This window comes from Euphorbia lathyris, chromosome 4 (genome assembly GCF_963576675.1).
Source record: "Euphorbia lathyris chromosome 4, ddEupLath1.1, whole genome shotgun sequence".
Taxonomy (NCBI): Eukaryota; Viridiplantae; Streptophyta; class Magnoliopsida; order Malpighiales; family Euphorbiaceae; genus Euphorbia; species Euphorbia lathyris.
In genome coordinates, this window is record NC_088913.1 from 76,145,585 (window position 1) to 76,163,203 (window position 17,619).

Consider the following 17,619-nt stretch of genomic DNA (forward strand, 5'->3'; position numbering starts at 1 on the left):
TTCAAAAGAAATGAGGTATGGGATCTAGTACCAAAACCTAGGAATCAAAAGATCATAAGAACTAAGTGGGTCTTTAGACATAAACTAGATGAGCAAGGCAATATGGTCAGAAACAAAGCCCGACTTGTAGCCCAAAGCTATAGTCAGCAAGAAGGCATTGACTACGGTGAGACCTTTGCTCCCGTTGCTAGATTAGAGGCTATACGAATATTGTGTGCATATGCTAGCTATATGAACTTTAAACTATATCAAATGGATGTCAAAAGTGCTTTTCTTAATGGATTTATAAACGAAGAGGTTTATGTTAGTCAGCCTCCAGGGTTTGAAGATCCAAAACTTCCAAACCACGTTTATAAACTCAAGAAGGCCCTATACGGCCTAAAACAAGCACCACGTGCCTGGTACGAGAGGTTGACCAATTTCCTGCTGACCAGGAACTATGTCAGAGGCAAAGTTGACACAACCTTATTCATTAAGAAAAAGGGTAAAAATACTCTGTTGGCACAAATTTATGTAGATGACATAATCTTTGGTGCTACTGATGAATCTATATGCAAGGAATTTAGTAAACAGATGCAAACTGAGTTCGAGATGTCTATGATGGGCGAACTCAACTTCTTCCTTGGTTTAAAAATCAAGCAAGGGAAGAACGACATCTTCATTAGTCAGTCCAAGTACGCCAAAGAAATGTTAAAGAAATTTGATATGGAAGAATGTAAGCCCATATCAACCCCAATGGGTACTGACACTGTCCTTTGCGCTGACGAGAAAGGTAAGTCAGTAGATAGCAAGTTATATCGAGGTATGATAGGCTCTCTACTTTATCTTACTGCTAGTAGACCTGACATTCAGTACTCAGTATGTTATTGCGCAAGGTATTAAGCTGACCCCAAAGATCCTCATCTTATAGCTGTAAAAAGAATTTTCAGATATTTGCAGAGCTCAGTTAACGCAGGTTTATGGTATCCAAATACAAATGACTTCACACTCATTGGATACACTGACACTGACTATGGACGAGATAAGCTAGAACGTAAAAGCACTTCAGGAGGATGTCACTTCCTAGGAAGCTGTCTAGTATCTTGGTTCAGTAAGAAGCAATCGTCAGTGGCCCTGTCTACAACTGAAGCTGAGTACATTGCTGCTGGAAGCTGTGTGGCCCAGGTTCTATGGATTAAGCAACAGCTAGAGGATTATGGAGTCAAAACGGGAACAATAGAGGTCAAATGTGACAACAAGAGTGCCATTGACCTATCCAAAAATCCAATCCAACACAGCAGGATGAAGCATGTCAGCATAAGGCATCACTTCATCAGAGATCATGTACTCAAGGGTGAGATCGAGCTGACCTACGTACCAATAGATGAACAGCTTGCGGATATCTTCACTAAGCCTCTGGCTCGTGAGCAATTCAACATACTAAGGGAAGCAATCGGTATGTCTAATCCTCTTCAATAAAATTCTATGTTTAAATTGAATGTTGAGTGATTACCATGCTGAGTGATTACCATGCTGAGTGATTTGTGCCAAATTAGTAACTATTGCATGTTGAGTCGAACATAATATAAAATCACTTCATACTGAGTAGACTTACATACTGAGTGATTATCTTTAGCTAAGTTACTAAGCACACGAATAATTCTCCTACGTAAAACTGACTACTCAAAAGTTCAAACGTTTAAAATTCTTAACGCTGAGTAAAAGATCCGTTGCACAATTAATGCTGGCACGCTTATTAAATAGCCACCTAGGATGACGTAAGCGCAATAATTAGAAAACACATGCGCCGATTGTGTCATAAATGCCAGAATCATTGTCGGTTGATTATCTCGAGGTCAAAACCGCCACCGCAATGATTCAGATCAATTCGACACCCCTATAAATAGTGGATGAATTCCCACTTCTACCTCTTTACACTTGAAATCTCTGGCAATCAATCTCTCTCTATCTAAAATTCCCAAACCTCTCAAAAATCTCTGAAAATCATGTCGGATTCTCAGAATATCTCCGGAGCCGATTACGACTATAATCACTCCGATGAAAACCCTCCATCTCTTGCTCAGCAGGAATATAGCGAGACTCCCACCAAGTCTCAAGAACATGGTCAGCATGACCAAACTCCGAGAAAGAGCCCCCACGCTGACCTTGCAACTTTGTCGAAAAAGGAACAGAAAAAGGATAAGGGGAAGAAACTAATGGAAGGTACCTACTCTCTAGTCTACAACAGTGTCAGAGGATACAAGGTTGATCATTCCCGATGGTTTTCTAAGGGGTTTGTAGACGCTGAGAAACCTTTCTGCGAATGGATCTCCAAAAATGGCTGGGCTGAGCTATTTTCTATTCGAGAAGCCACCTACCCAGAACTGGTAAAGGAATTCTATGCAAATTTGCGAGCTGCTGATGATGACAGGGACTATATGGTCACTAAGGTCAAGGGAAAGGAAATCTTCATCAATCCTCCCTATCTCGTTAAATTGCTCAAGCTGACCAATAGCGGAACCAAACTCAGAACAACAAATGACCACACAAAAATTGAATATCCCCCTGAGTTTTGCAAACCCGCCGGTCATGTAGGGGAAATCGCTAGCACTTCCATGGGTCAGAATCAGAAGATGGCCCACTACATCCTGACGAACTTTCTTTTCCCCAAAGTCAACTCCACATCCTCAGCGTCAAATTTTGAGCAATGCTTTATCTGGCATATGCTGACCTACAAGCCACTCAATATGCCGGTTTTTCTCATCGGTGCTTTCCAACGAAGCACTGGCACTCTTAGGTTAGGCTCCCTCATCACCAAAATCCTCCAAGACTACCAAGTGAGCCTTGTAGAGGAAATCAACGTCTGGGGTACGGAGATTTCAGCTGGAATACTGTTCGGCTTGGCCTACGACCAACCCATCGTACCCAAGAAAGGTAAAGGGGCTGCAACTAAGGAAACACAGGGCATGCTGACCAGAGAGGGGAAGAAAGTAAAGCAAGCTCGCGCTGATAAGCAAGACAGAAAGAGGAAAGTTATTCAAACCTCTTCTAAAGACATTGATGATGCCCCGAAAAAGATTCGGATTGTGTCCAAAGGAAAGAAAACTGAAGCTGAGCAAGGTCAGGATGGACCCAAGTCAACAGAAAAATTGAAAAGGCAAGTTGAGCCTGAGGAGGAAAAAGAGGACACTCCCGAGCAGCCTCTGAGAAAGAAGAAGAAGATCTCCTCTGGGTTGAACCCTATTGATGCACCCCCTCTAGCCTCTATAATATCTGAAGACTCACACTTTGTGAGAAGCCAAGAGATTGATCTCGAGAAAACCCCTACTAACCAAGATGAAGAAGAGTTGGGTGATCTCGGAGGTCAGTTTGATGTTGAGGAGACAATGGCTGATGAGCATGAACAGACAGTCAATGCTGAGCAGGTTGAAGAACAAACTGAGCCAACAGCGAAGGATCTGTTGGTCCCTAGTAATTAGTTCCAAGGGGGGATAGGAACTAATGTAACTTTTTCGCTTTTAATTATGCTGACTTAATGTTATTTTAAGATTTTATTAACTCAGCATGTTGGTCAGCACGACCGATTGATTAGTCAGACAGTTTTAGTTCTATGCTGACTAAGACTGCTTGACTTGAGAGTTGGGAATTGACACTTGAGAGGTCAGCTTCCAACTCAGCACTCAGATTTACTCAGTTTTAGTTTTAACAATTTATAAGCTGAGTAAATATAACAAGCAACACATGCACACATATATATATATATATATATATATATATATATATATTGAGAGAAAGAGTTTAGAAGTTACTCAGCACGACTTATCCTGGTTCGGCCTCTCTGCCTACGTCCAGTCCCCAGTTCCTCCTGGGATTTTCAATCCAATACTGAGCTCTTTCAAGGTAGAGCACAAACCCTTTACAAGGCAGTGAGTATGCAAGTGTACGTCCTCTATTCGTCTACTCAGCTCCTACTAAGTACTACAACCCAGCACTTAGATTTTTCTACCACTGAATACTTACAACCAAGTACTCAGCTCAACACTCTCAATATTTCTATTGATCACAAACTTGTTCTTTTTCAACTAAAGAACACCTTAGATGATTACAAAACAATCAATCCAGCATTTACACAAGGAATAGAAGATTTGGTGTAAGATCTTTTTGTATTTGAGTGCTTTGAAGATTTTCTCTCTTGTATTTTTCTTTTGATACTTCGGCAATGATCCAAGGTTCTTGATTGTCCTTTTATAGATGGAAATATGCAGATGGATCATTTGAATTGTTTTAGCCGTTAACACCAAAACGGCTCTTTTAGGGAACATCTTCTGATCAGCTTCAGACTGTTCCGCCATTCCCTTCCGCTATTTTCTTCAGGCGTCAGGTTTTGTCTTCTTGCATCAGACTTGTATTTTTGTGCCAGTTGTCTTTTACCAATAATCCATTGACCCATGTTTCTTGGAATTAGTCTTCTGTGTATTTTCGAGACTTCAATTATTGGTGCAGAAGATTGGCAGACTTTGTCCTTTAGTGAACGGATCCTTCATGCTGTCCTGACTGTCACTCAGCTTCACTCGTTATCTTCGAATGTTCAACTTCCATGCTGAGTTCCTTCTTAGTCAGCTCCGTTCTGTTTATACAATTCTGAAGGAGTCTTCTAATTTAGTCAGCTTCGTTCTGGCAACTTTGAAGAAGACTTCTGAAACTGAGTTCTACTCCACTCAGCTTCTATTCTTTTATGCTGAGTTCCGTTCCACTCAGCTTGGCTTATGCTGACTTTTGTCCTGTCTAACTTTATATATATATTTGCACTAAATATTGAACAAACACATTAGTACAATTAAATCAAAGCATTTAAATTTAATTGCCTCTTAATCATGGATGATTTTGTCAAATCAAAATCTTGTGGAAATGTGTTTCAACAAACTCCCCCATTTTGATGTTGGAAAAATACATAATTATGGAACTCAGTTATAAGTTACCCCATGATTGATTTATTTTTGAAATGACTCCCCCGTAAGGGTTGCACATATTGTCTTAACTTAATTCTAAACCTTCCAAGATTTAATTGAATTATCCTTAAGACATTTGTGTATACTGACTTAATTTAATGTTAGATTTTTCAAGATCTGAGCTAATTTGATTTAAGTCAGTTTTCAAAAATATTAGAAGTATGTTGCTACTCAGTTTATTACATAAGTATTTTAATGTTAATGTATACTGAGTATGTTTTACTTCCTGAGGCATTACCTGCAAGCTGAGTTCCTTCTTGGCTTGTCTCCCCCGTTTTGCCATCATCGGGTTTATAAAGGAAGGTATCGTTGCGAGCATGAGTGGAGAGGTGATTTGAGTAACGCTGGAGCCTCTTAGTACTTTCACGCAAGCCATCAATTATAGGAACACTGTCATCTTAGACATGGCGAGGAACCCGGAGAGAGCTGCTAATCATGTTGAGTAGGCATTCATGGGATTTGCTAAGCCAGGTGAGCGCGCTGGTGAGCTGACCAAAAGATTGGTGGTACATCTTTAGCAAGGCAGAGTCATAAAACATGCGTTGAGCATTGTTGATGCGCATTGCCTTCATAATTGCTTGGGAAAAGCTCAAGAGTTGACCATTAGAGACTGGATCAACATCCATCTGTGCTTTGTTGACATTGAGTAGACTTACTGCTTCGCTCAGTTGGTCAATTGTACACTAAGAGGAGGAGGAGACTAACTCACGCGTACAAGTCAGCTCAGCATTGAACTTGGTAAAGCATTATTGGACTTCAGCAGATGTGGCATACTCAGTATTGCCAGGTGCGCTTGATTTGGACAGTTCTGCAGTTAACTTAGCAAAATAGCCTTGAAGTTCAGTGGAAGTTGCATACCCTGGATTAACTTCCGTCGGTTGTTGGATTTTGCCTTCAAGCGAGTTCAGATGGTTTACCATTGTGAGTACCAATTCAGTCAGCTTTGCTATTTGGTCTTGCCTGGGCTGTTGAGTCTAAACTGTGGTCATAACACTTACTAGATCCTTGAGTCCTCTTAGTTCATTGAGAAGCTGAGTGATACCAGACAGTTGAGAGGACTCAGCATGAGAAGATCTAGTAGCATCAGCTTGAGAAGGGTTCAATTCTTGAAGCAAGGACTGAGCAGAGGCAATGATTCATCGGCCTGACTCAGTAGCATTTAAGTATGTGAATTGAGCCGCATTTGTCTCAGAGGCTGGAATTGAGCTTGATGGAGGTGGAGTTGGCTGTTTGCCAGATTGATTATCTTGATTGGTGATAGGACTTTGATGCAGATTGGATTCAGGAACTGATTTATCAACATGCTGTGTTGGAGGTGGAGTTTGGTTAGTCATGTTGACCTGCTCATCCTGAGTGGGTGAAGTTGAAGCAGTTTTTGGATTCTCCGGAGTCTTGGCTTGTTCTTCAATATGAGTAACAGAGGCTTGGTTTTGCACAAGATCCGTTGGAGGAGACTCAGGCTCAGCATCATGAGAGAAATATTTGAACTGAATTTTGGAGAGTTCAGCATCAATATCTTGAGGAGGGGAATCATCTAGAAGATCAATTTGCTTTTGTGCTTTCTTCTTGAGTCGCTTGAACCTTGTTTCTTTAGGAGGAGATGGGTCAACATGAATATCCTCCTCATCAGTATCAACTGTCTCTTCTACCACAGTTGGATTTTCATGTTGCTCAATGTGATCCTCAACAGCAATATTTTCTTCTGCCTCAATTCTCCGCTCAGCATCATCCTGATGTTGCTCAACGTCAGTAGGTTGTTCCTGCTCGGTATTGACTTCTTCCTCAACATGAGTTTCTTGCTCAGCATCCTTGACCGGCTCAGCATGAGCTTGGTCTAGGTCAGTTCCATGACCTTTTGGAGGTACAATCCAATCCAAGGGGTTTGCTTCAACTATCTTTGAGGTATGACCCTTCTTCCTTTTCATCAAGGGGGATTCCGGAGTTCCCTCTTCTTCATCCTCAGGCTCTTCTGGCCTCTTTCTCTTCTCTGCCGACTCAGCTTTCTCCTTAGCCTGGTCAGCTTTAACTTTTTCTTGAGACACTAGTCTCACTTTCTTTGGGACAGCATTGATGTCTTTGGAGTATGTTTCAATGGCCTTTCTCTTCTTCTTCTTTTCCTTAGGGGACTCAGCAGGAGCCTCCACTTCTTTCTCAGGCTCATGCTCAGGCACCTCTTCCTGTTCAGCTTCATCATTTTCCTCAACATCTTCAATTTCTTCATATCCTTTCAATGGTTGATTGTATAATAATCCAACCAGCAGAGCTGCTGTGATCTCACTTCCCAAATTGTCAGTTTCATTTATGGTCTCGATCTGTTTATCCTCGAGGATCTTAGTGATTAAAGAACCTAACCGAAGTTTCTTACCTCCTCGCTGGAGCGCACCAACCAGAAATACCGGAAGGTTGAGAGGGGTGTAGGTCAGCATGTGCCATATGAAGCACTGCTCAAAGTTGGAGGCAGATGAGGCTGAGTTGAGTTTGGGGAAGATGAAATTGGTCAATATGTAGTGTGTTATCTTCTGGTTTTGCCCCATACACGTGCTGGGTATTTCACCTTTATGATTCTTGGGTTTGCAGAACCCCTTGATCTGGTCAAGCTTTTCCTTTGGTACCTTTTCTTTTGTTGTTCTAAATTCTATTCCTTCGTCTGGTAAGTTTAGCAGAGTAGCTAAATAGGCAGGGGTTATGGTGATTTTCTGTCCTTTGACCGTGGTCTCCAAATAGTCAGCATCTTCTTCATCAACAAACATGTTGGAATAGAACTCTCTGACCAGTTTAGGGTATGTTTTTCCGACGAGTGAGAAGAGACCGGTCCATTTGTTCTTCTTGATCCAGTCACAGAACGGTTTCTCAGAAGTGACGAATCCTGGAGAGAACCATCTGCATTTTAGAACCTCCAAGTTGTTGACCTTCTTATGGACCTTGATCATGTTCCTTTCTACTGGTTTAGATAAACCGGCGGGGTCAGCTTGAGTGGGTTTGCCAGATGTTTGGCCAAGCTGAGTGGTGACGTTAGGGATTTCGTTTTTGCCGGAAGCCATTGTTACAGATGAAGGTTTTAAGGTTTAGGGAGAGAGAAGAATTCGATTTTAGAAGATTTTAAGCGTAAAGAGTAATGAGTGGGGATCCTTCCACTACTTATAGAGTTTTGAGTCATTAATGAACTAGCCGTTTTCATCTTGGGACTTTAATCGACAAAGATTCTGCCATTTATGACAGGTTCGGCGCATGGGTATTCATTATTGTTGAAACACCTTTCCACATAATTTTGATTTGACAAAATTGTTTAAGTATAATATATATACATATTCTAAACACACTAAGTTTAAATGCTTTGATTTAATTCTACTAATGTGTTTGTTCAATGTTGAGTTAAAATATTATAAGACATAAGAATCGAAAGGCCCAAGCCCATTACGGAAGCCAAGGCCCAAGTCAAACAACTCAGTACACTCGGCCCACATATGTCAAGACGTTGCCGTTTTTGTTCAAAACGCAACTCAGCAATCGGAAGGATCTAGAAGACCTTCGGGAACAACTTCAAGATGAAGCTGCTGAGTAGTCTCGACAAAGCATACAAGACAGCAGCTGGCAAAGGAAAACTTCCAGACAAAGTGTTTCCTCTTTTAGCAAAGTTCAGACGACACAGTATGCTGTCCAGTTGACTTTACCATAAAAGGAGAGACCATCTGCTGAGCTGACCGAGGACAGAAGATACACGATTGTGATTGGCCGAGAGCTCTGTATAAGTCAGGATGACAACGACACATAGCCGTTTCCCTCCAACGTTTATTTCGAAATTCGAAATGACCGACGACCCAGACGTCTCTATAAATAGTGCCATCACAAGCTTCACAAAACACAGAACTTGATCAAGCCATTACGCTGACCAAATCTCTACAAGTTCTGCAAGCAAGAAGCAAAGCAAAATTCTTACACTACACATTTCTCATATCTGTGTAAAACTCTAGAGTGATTGTAAATCGTCTAAAGTGTCTTAGCACATCTTTGTATTAGGACAAAACACTTATCATTTCTAGAGATAGAAAGGAGATGCTGAGTACTCGGTTTTAAGTACTCAGCGAGAGATTAGGATTGAGTAGAATTATAGAGGAAGGTACTCTTGTCATACTCAATTACTGATATTGTAAAAGGTTTGAGGCTCTACCTTTAAAGAGCTCAGTAGAGGATTTGAAATCTCGGAACGTGTTCCGGGGACAGGACGTAGGCTTAGAAGAAGCCGAACCTGGATAAATCTGCTGAGTGAAGTATTTCTAAACCTTTAACTCCTTATTTATATTGCTTGCTTAAATAATCAAAAACTGACCAAGTAAAGAGGTCAAGTTGAGTTGTGCGCATTAAACGTAAGAGCTCAGGAATAGACTCTAAGTGTTGTTTCCTGACTCAAGCTAAGAAACTGACCTAGTCACCAGTTGACTAAGCCAGTATCTTGCTATTTACTCAGCGCTGCTGTTCAAACCTTTTTCCTTAGAAAAAGAAATCTGCCCTAATTGCTAAAAAGTTTAAATAGTTCCTAACCCCCCCCCCTTGGAACTATACTTGCAACTAAACAAGGGACCAACAATTATTACTCGCGTTTTTCTAAGTATGATTTATTACACGTGTCATTGTTTATCGGTGCAAGTGGGCTTTTACTCAGTTTGCCAGAATATGAGTCGTTTATGATACTGAGTATTTAATTCTACGTAGATGGATTTCCTATCTCTCAACATACGTTAATCACACAGCATGTACATCTACTCAGCATAAGATGATTACTCAATATGTTTGTCTACTCAGCACATAATATTTTACTCAACATTTGTATCTACTCAGCATAGACTATTAAGCTCAATGTGCAGTAGTTACTAGATTGATATCAGTCAGCATGGTAATCACTCAACATTTATTCAAATAGTTAGAATTATTGAAGAGGATTAGACATACCGATTGCTTCCCTTAGTATGTTAAATTGCTCACGAGCCAAATACTTGGTGAAGATATCTGCAAGCTGTTTATTTGTTGGCACATAGGTTAGCTTGATCTCACCCTTTAGTACGTGATCTTTGATGAAGTGATGCCTTATACTGACATGCTTCATCCTACTGTGTTGGATAGGATTCTTGGATAGATCAATGGCACTCTTGTTGTCACATTTGATCTCTATTGTCTCAGTTCTTACTCCATAATCCTCAAGTTGTTGCTTTATCCATAGGACTTGAGCTACACAGCTTCCAACAGCAACGTACTCAGCTTCAGTTGTAGACAGAGCAACTGATGACTGCTTCTTGCTGAACCAAGATACTAGACAGCTTCCAAGGAAATGGCATCCTCCTGAAGTACTCTTACGTTCTAGCTTATCCCGTCCATAGTCAGCATCAGTGTATCCTATGAGTGTGAAGTCATTTGAGGCTGGATACCACAAACCTGCATCAACTGAGCTCTGCAAATATCTAAAAATTCTTTTTACAGCAATTAAGTGAGATTCCCTTGGGTCAGCTTGATATCTTGCATAATAACATAATGAGTACTGTATATCAGGTCTACTAGCAGTGAGATAAAGTAAGGAGCCTATCATACCTCGATAAAGTTTACTATCTATTGACTTACTTTTCTCATCTTTGCATAGGACAGTATCAGTACCCATAGGGGTTGATATGGGCTTACAATCTTCCATATCAAATTTCTTTAACATCTCCTTGGTGTACTTGGACTGACTAATGAAGATGTCGTTCTTACCTTGCTTGATCTGAAGTCCAAGAAAGAAGCTGAGTTCTCCCATCATAGACATTTCGAACCCAGTCTGCATCTGTTTGCTAAACTCTTGACACAAGGATTCGTCAGTAGCACCAAATATTATGTCATCTACATAGATTTGTCCAAGTAGGGTATGTTTACCCTTTTTCTTAATGAACAAGGTTGTGTCAGCTTTTCCTCTGACATAATTCCTGGTCAGCAGGAAGTTGGTCAACCTCTCATACCAAGCTCTTGGAGCTTGCTTCAGGCCATATAAGGCCTTCTTGAGTTTATAAACGTGGTTTGGAAATTTTGGATCTTCAAAACCGGGAGGTTGATTAACATATACCTCTTCGTTTATAAAACCATTAAGAAATGCACTTTTAACATCCATTTGATACAATTTAAAGTTCATGAAACTAGCATATGCACACAATATACGTATAGCTTCTAACCTAGCAACTGGTGCAAAGGTTTCACCATAATCAATGCCCTCTTGCTGACTATAGCCTTGGGCTACAAGTCGAGCTTTGTTCCTGATTACATTTTCATGCTCATCTAGTTTGTTTCTAAAAACCCACTTAGTTCCTATGGATTTTTGATTCCTAGGTTTAGGTACTAAATCACATACCTCATTTCTCGTGAATTGGTCAAGCTCTTCTTGCATAGCATTGATCCAATACTCATCATGCTCAGCATCAGCAAAGTTCTTTGGTTCATGAACTGATACGAAAGCAACGTTGCTAAGGAATTTCCTAAGCTGGTCTCTAGTCATTACTTTGTTGTTGGCATCATCAAGGATGGACTTTTCTGAATGTCCTCTTGGAATTTTTATCTCCTTGGGTAATGTTGAGTTGTTTGGAACATGTGTTTCTACAATCTCTGCAGGGACAGATTGATCAGTAAAGGTAATTTCAGTTTCGATTTTACCTTTGGTCAGCTCTTGTGCTGATGGCTCAGCACCTCCACTTTGGTCAGTATGAGCTGAGTTCGGCTCGTCCTCCATGGGTTGAGTTGTCTGTTAAGCCCAAAATATATCTAAAATATCATATATAAATACGTTAAATTTACATTAAAATCATGTTAATTATGTTCATTTGGAATACTTTTACGTCTTTATTTACTTCTTTGATGCAAGGTACTTAATTATTTGGTTAAATCCAAATAGGAGCGAAAACGGAGCTAAAATGGAGGAAAAACCTAAAAAACGTACCGAGAACACATAACGGCCAGAAGAACGCTCAAGAAGGATGAAAAGCAGTCGAGAGACAGGGAAAATTCTCTCTGTCGCGACTGAGATTTTGAGAATCTCAGTCGCGACCTACGGAAGCCAGCTCGGGAGAAAAACGAAGTTTTCACTCGTCTCTATACCCCCTATCGCGATTGAGATTTTCAGAATCTCAGTCGCGACAGCGAACCATTCTGCACACAAAACACATGTTTTAAATCGAAAAAACACGTCTGTTCGTTCGGATAAAAGCAACCCTTCACCAGCGGACACGACCCGTCATTTACAACCCTTCAACAACTATAAATAAGTGATCCATTTCAGAAATCAAGGTTGGAAAAAGTTAGAGAAATTAGAGAAGAAAGTTATTATGTTGAGTTTCTGATTCAGAAAAGAATCAGAAAGTTAGATTTCATTTCTGTGTAAACAATCGTGCTGTACACGAATTGTTATTATATTAGTTATAAAAACAGTATTAGTTTAGTTTTCATTCTGGTAGTAGACGAGATCAGTCTCTATTCCGAAGATCCAGCGAGAAGAATTGACGGCTGAAGCGCATGAGGTTTGATGCACCTACGGAGTTTGAGAGAAAGATTGACAACCCGGATCTCAAAGTTTTCGTTGCAATGCTATCCAAGTTTCTACTTCTCTGTTAACTTGTGAAAATTCACATTTCATTAATGATATACTTATTTATTCAATAAATTCTTACTGTTGTTATTTTGATATTGTTCTGACAAAATGATTTTCAAAATGATAAATTGGTGTTTTTATTAAAACGTTCTATTCCATCTTATTCATATAAGAACTTTGTTGAACACTTGACATATTTAGTTTTTATGGATGATATGATCGCTGATCGCGGCTTATCAGGCATAAAATACTAGTTTGATTAAGGTAGCAATCTGCTCCGATCCAGAGAGATTTCTACGGTTCAAAGCCATTTAATTGAATAAATCGCTATATTGTTACATGTCCATAATCTTTACAAAGTTAAAGTTGCTTTCTTTGCTTTATGAAAATAAGTTTTATACCTTCTATTTATTCCAATTACGGAAGTATCTGTTTTGTAATCAAAATTCCAAAACAGAACTGTTCTCTAAACTCGATATAATCCTTCTATCTAATCCTAATTTGCCAAAACCAATTCCATCAATTAAACATATTTCTTTTATTAAACCTAAACACGTGACTAAACCGAATTAAATAAAGTTTTAGTTAAAAAGCGTTCCCTGTGGGTTCGATATCTTTTATTACTACAAGCGTATACCGTGCACTTGCAGAAATCGCTCAACAAGTTTTTGGCGCCGTTGCCGGGGAACGCCAAAATTTTTGACAAAATTTTAAATTTTTCGTGTTTTATTTCGAATCTAGGTTTAAACATACTTATTTTAACTTTTATAATTTAATAATTTTCAATTACTAATTTATTTATTTTTCAAATTCTGTTTTGTAGGTAGTTTCGGTTCGTGCAAAATTTCAGGTTCATGCGCAGTTCTCGAAGTTCAGGCATTGTACTAGACCTTATAGACCCAGAAATTGAGAAAACCATTAGGAAGAACAAGAAAAATAAGAAAAACAAAAATAAGACCCCAGTAAAAACATATACCGAGCCAGAAAAAATGGCAGACCCACCAACACTTATGGATTACGCTAGGCCAGGTGTGGCCGGTGTGACCAATAGTATCGTTAGACCCAGAATCACCGTAAATCAATTTGAAATTAAGCCATCTTTGCTTAATATGTTGCAAAATAATGTAACATTTTACGGGTTACCTAACGAAAATCCTAACACCCACTTAACAAATTTCCTTGAAATTTGTGATACTTTTAAAATTCCAGATGTGACTGCAGAAGCAATCAAACTTCGCCTCTTTCCTTTCACTTTGAAGGATAGAGCCAAAGAATGGTTAACTTCTATGCCAGCCGCAACTTTTGCCACTTGGGAACAATTAGCCCAAGCGTTTTTATCTAAATATTTTCCTTTAGCAAAAACCGCAAGAGTCATAAAGGAGTTAACATCTTTTTCTCAAAATGACAATGAGACTCTTTATGAAACTTGGGAACGTTTTAAAGAACTTCAACGTTTATGCCCACACCACCAATTACCCGCTGAACTTTTAATGCAAACATTTTACAATGGACTAAATCCTACAACTAGGGGTTCATTAGATGCTATGTCGGGAGGGCTATTTATGAAGAAAACATCAGCCCAAGCGAGAGAACTTTTGGAGGAAATGGCAATCAACAGCAGTATGTGGCCCGCGGAACGTGGACATATGCCGGTGGTAAAACCATCATCCTCAACCACACCATCAGTTAAAGGTATAGTTGAACTTGATCCAGTCGCGATGCTACAAGCCCAATTTCTGCTTTATCGCACAAAATTGATAAATTTATGGCACCACGCGATACCAATGGTAATCTATTCCAAACAGATGTGGACTACGAAAATATGAGTGAGATCGAACAGGTAAATTTTGTCCAAGGGCAAAACCAAACTAATAATCCTTATTCTAATACCTATAATGCTGGATGGAGGAATCATCCTAACTTTAACTGGAAAGATAACAGTAACAATAATACAAGTGCTAATCAAAATCGCATCACTAATTATCAAAATCAGTCAAGAGATACGATTAGCACTTTATCTTCTAAAATCGACAAGTTTATAGATGCTATCAGTGGAAAAATAAGTAATCACGACGATGGTTTTAAACGGATCGAAAGTAAATTCGATCAGCTTATTAAAAACCACTCATCTAGCATCCATAATTTGGAGGTTCAAATTGGTCAACTTGCTAAATCAATTCCATCCCGAAAAGAGGGAAGTCTTCCCAGCCATATGGAAGAAAATCCAAAAGAGCAGGTGAAGGCTATTACTCTTCGTTCAGGGAAAAATTATCAAGGGCCTGAAATGCCCAAAGATGCAACATTACCAGGAACTGATTTACCAAAGTCCAAAGAAGATATCTTAAACACAAATAGTTCACCATTTGACGTAGGTACCAAAACTTTTGTACCCAAGCAACCTTTTCCGCACAAAGTCCGAAATAAGGACTATGATAAACAACTTCTAACGTTTTTGGATAAACTCAAAAATTTGCATATCAATTTAACATTTATGGATGCAATCACACAAATTCCTAACTATGGTAAGTTTTTAAAGGATTTGATTTCGAAGAAAATCAGTTGGGAAGGAATTTCATCCATTTCGTTAACTGAAGACTGTAGTTCAATAGTATCAAGTAATTTGCCCACTAAACTCAAAGATCCCGGATGTTTTACTATTCCGTGTAAATTGGGAGATATTGAATTCCCAAGTTGTCTTTGTGATTTAGGAGCAAGTATAAACTTAATGTCGTTGTCTATTTTTAACAAGTTAGGTTTAGAAGAAGATATCAAACGTACCAATATGGTTTTGCAATTAGCGGATCAAACCACTAAGAGACCATATGGTATAATTGAAGATGTTTTAGTCAAAGTCGATAAATTTATTTTTCCTACCGATTTTGTTATATTAGATTTTGCATATGATGTAAACTGCCCTTTAATTTTTGGTAGACCGTTTATGAACATGGGACACGCTCTAGTAGATGTGTCGGAAGGGAAAGTAGTTTTAAGGATAGGAGAAGATAAGGTCGAGTTTAATATGAACAAAGCGATGAAATACCCTATGGAGGAATTCGCTTGTATGAAACTTGATTTAGTCGAGGAATGTGTCAATGATGTAATTCAAAGTGAAGAAATAATTGAACCTATAATAGGCGAGGAATTAGATGATAAGGACCCAGAGCCTTTGATTAGAGAAGATGGACCAGTTCCGCCTTCAATTGTAACACCCCCTAAATTAGAACTTAAAGAGTTACCAAGTCATTTGAGGTACGCTTTCTTAGGCGAAGGCGATTCTCTACCTATAATTATTTCTAACAAACGATCAAGAAGAAACATTGAAAGAAGTTGTTAGAAATAGGATAGGAAGTATGGGATGGCAAATTTAAGACTTAAAAGGAATTAATCCTAGTATAGTAATGCATAGAATTCACTTAGAAGAGGATAAGCCACCTAAAGCGGATAGGCAAAGACGCTTAAATCCGAATATGAAAGAAGTAGTCAAAAATGAGATTACTAAACTTTTAGACAATGGAATCATTTATCCGATCTCGGATAGTGAGTGGGTTAGTCCAATCTATTGTGTACCCAAAAAAGGAGGCATAACTGTTGTAAGAAATGATGAAGGTGAACTGATACCTACTCGAACCACCACCGGTTGGAGGGTTTGTATAGACTATAGGAACCTAAATAAAGCTACTAGGAAAGTTCATTTTCCTCTACCTTTCATTGATCAAATGATCGAAAGGATAGCCGGGCATGCATTTTATTGTTTCCTAGACGGTTATTCCGGATTCTTTCAAATTTACATTTACCCGGATGACCAAGATAAAACAACCTTCACATGTCCTTACGGAACATTTTCATATAGGAGAATGCCTTTTGGTCTATGTAATGCACCAGCAACATTTCAACGATGTATGACATCAATTTTTAATGACTTTATTGAAGATATAATGGAAGTTTTCATGGATGATTTTTCAGTTTATGGAGATTCTTTCGATGCATGTTTACAGAATTTAGATAAAGTATTGTCTAGATGTGAGGAAACGAATTTAGTATTAAATTGGGAAAATGTCATTTCATGGTAGACGAAGGAATTGTTTTAGGTCATAAGATATCTGAAAAAGGTTTAGAGGTGGACAGAGCAAAGACTTCAGTTATAGAAAAATTACCCCCACCAACCACTGTTAAGGGAGTAAGATCATTTTTAGGTCATGCAGGTTTTTACAGACGGTTTATAAAGAACTTTTCTGTAATCTCCAAACCACTTACTAATTTGCTTATGAAGGATTCAACTTTTGATTTTAATAAAGATTGTTTACAAGCCTTCAATACCTTGAAAACGGCTTTAGTCAGTACACCTATAATATCGAAACCCGATTGGAATCTACCTTTCGAAATTATGTGTGATGCGAGTGACTTAGATGTAGGATGTGTATTAGGTCAAAGGAAGGATAAGAAACTTCATGTTATATATTATGCGAGTCACACTTTGTCTGGTGCACAGCTAAATTACACCACAACTGAAAAAGAAATGTTAGCAGTAGTTTTTGCATGTGATAAATTCCGATCTTATTTGTTAGGATCTAAAGTCATCATTTATACTGATCATGCAGCTTTACGATATTTATTTGCTAAGAAAGATGCGAAACCACGTCTTATTAGATGGGTTTTACTATTGCAAGAATTTGACATTGAGATTAAAGACAAAAAGGGAGTTGAAAACCTGATCGCCGATCATCTATCAAGACTTGAGGATGAAAACGGTCCCATCGGTGAAACATCAGGCATTCGAGATGATTTCCCCGATGAACATCTCATGCAAGTACAAAGTGTCATAGCTCCATGGTATGCGGATATAGCCAATTACTTAGCCGCACATGTTGTGCCAGATGGATTGACTTCTCAGTAAAAGAAGAAATTTTTTTCAGAAGTTAAGAAATATTTTTGGGAAGATCCATTCTTGTTCAAAACATGCGGCGATGGAATACTTAGGAGATGTGTTAGTGAGTTTGAACATGACTCTATAATGTTAGAATGTCATGCTAGCGC

The 17,619-nt window shown here is 38.9% G+C and overlaps 1 non-coding gene across 1 annotated transcript; it reads right to left on the reverse strand.

Annotated features, from left to right (window-relative positions):
• Positions 1 to 13,952: 13,952 nt before the first annotated feature.
• Positions 13,953 to 14,059, reverse strand: LOC136228262 (small nucleolar RNA R71). The gene has a single exon (XR_010688590.1). It is a non-coding gene; the product is annotated as a small nucleolar RNA R71 (small nucleolar RNA).
• Between the last annotated feature and the right edge of the window lie 3,560 nt (positions 14,060 to 17,619).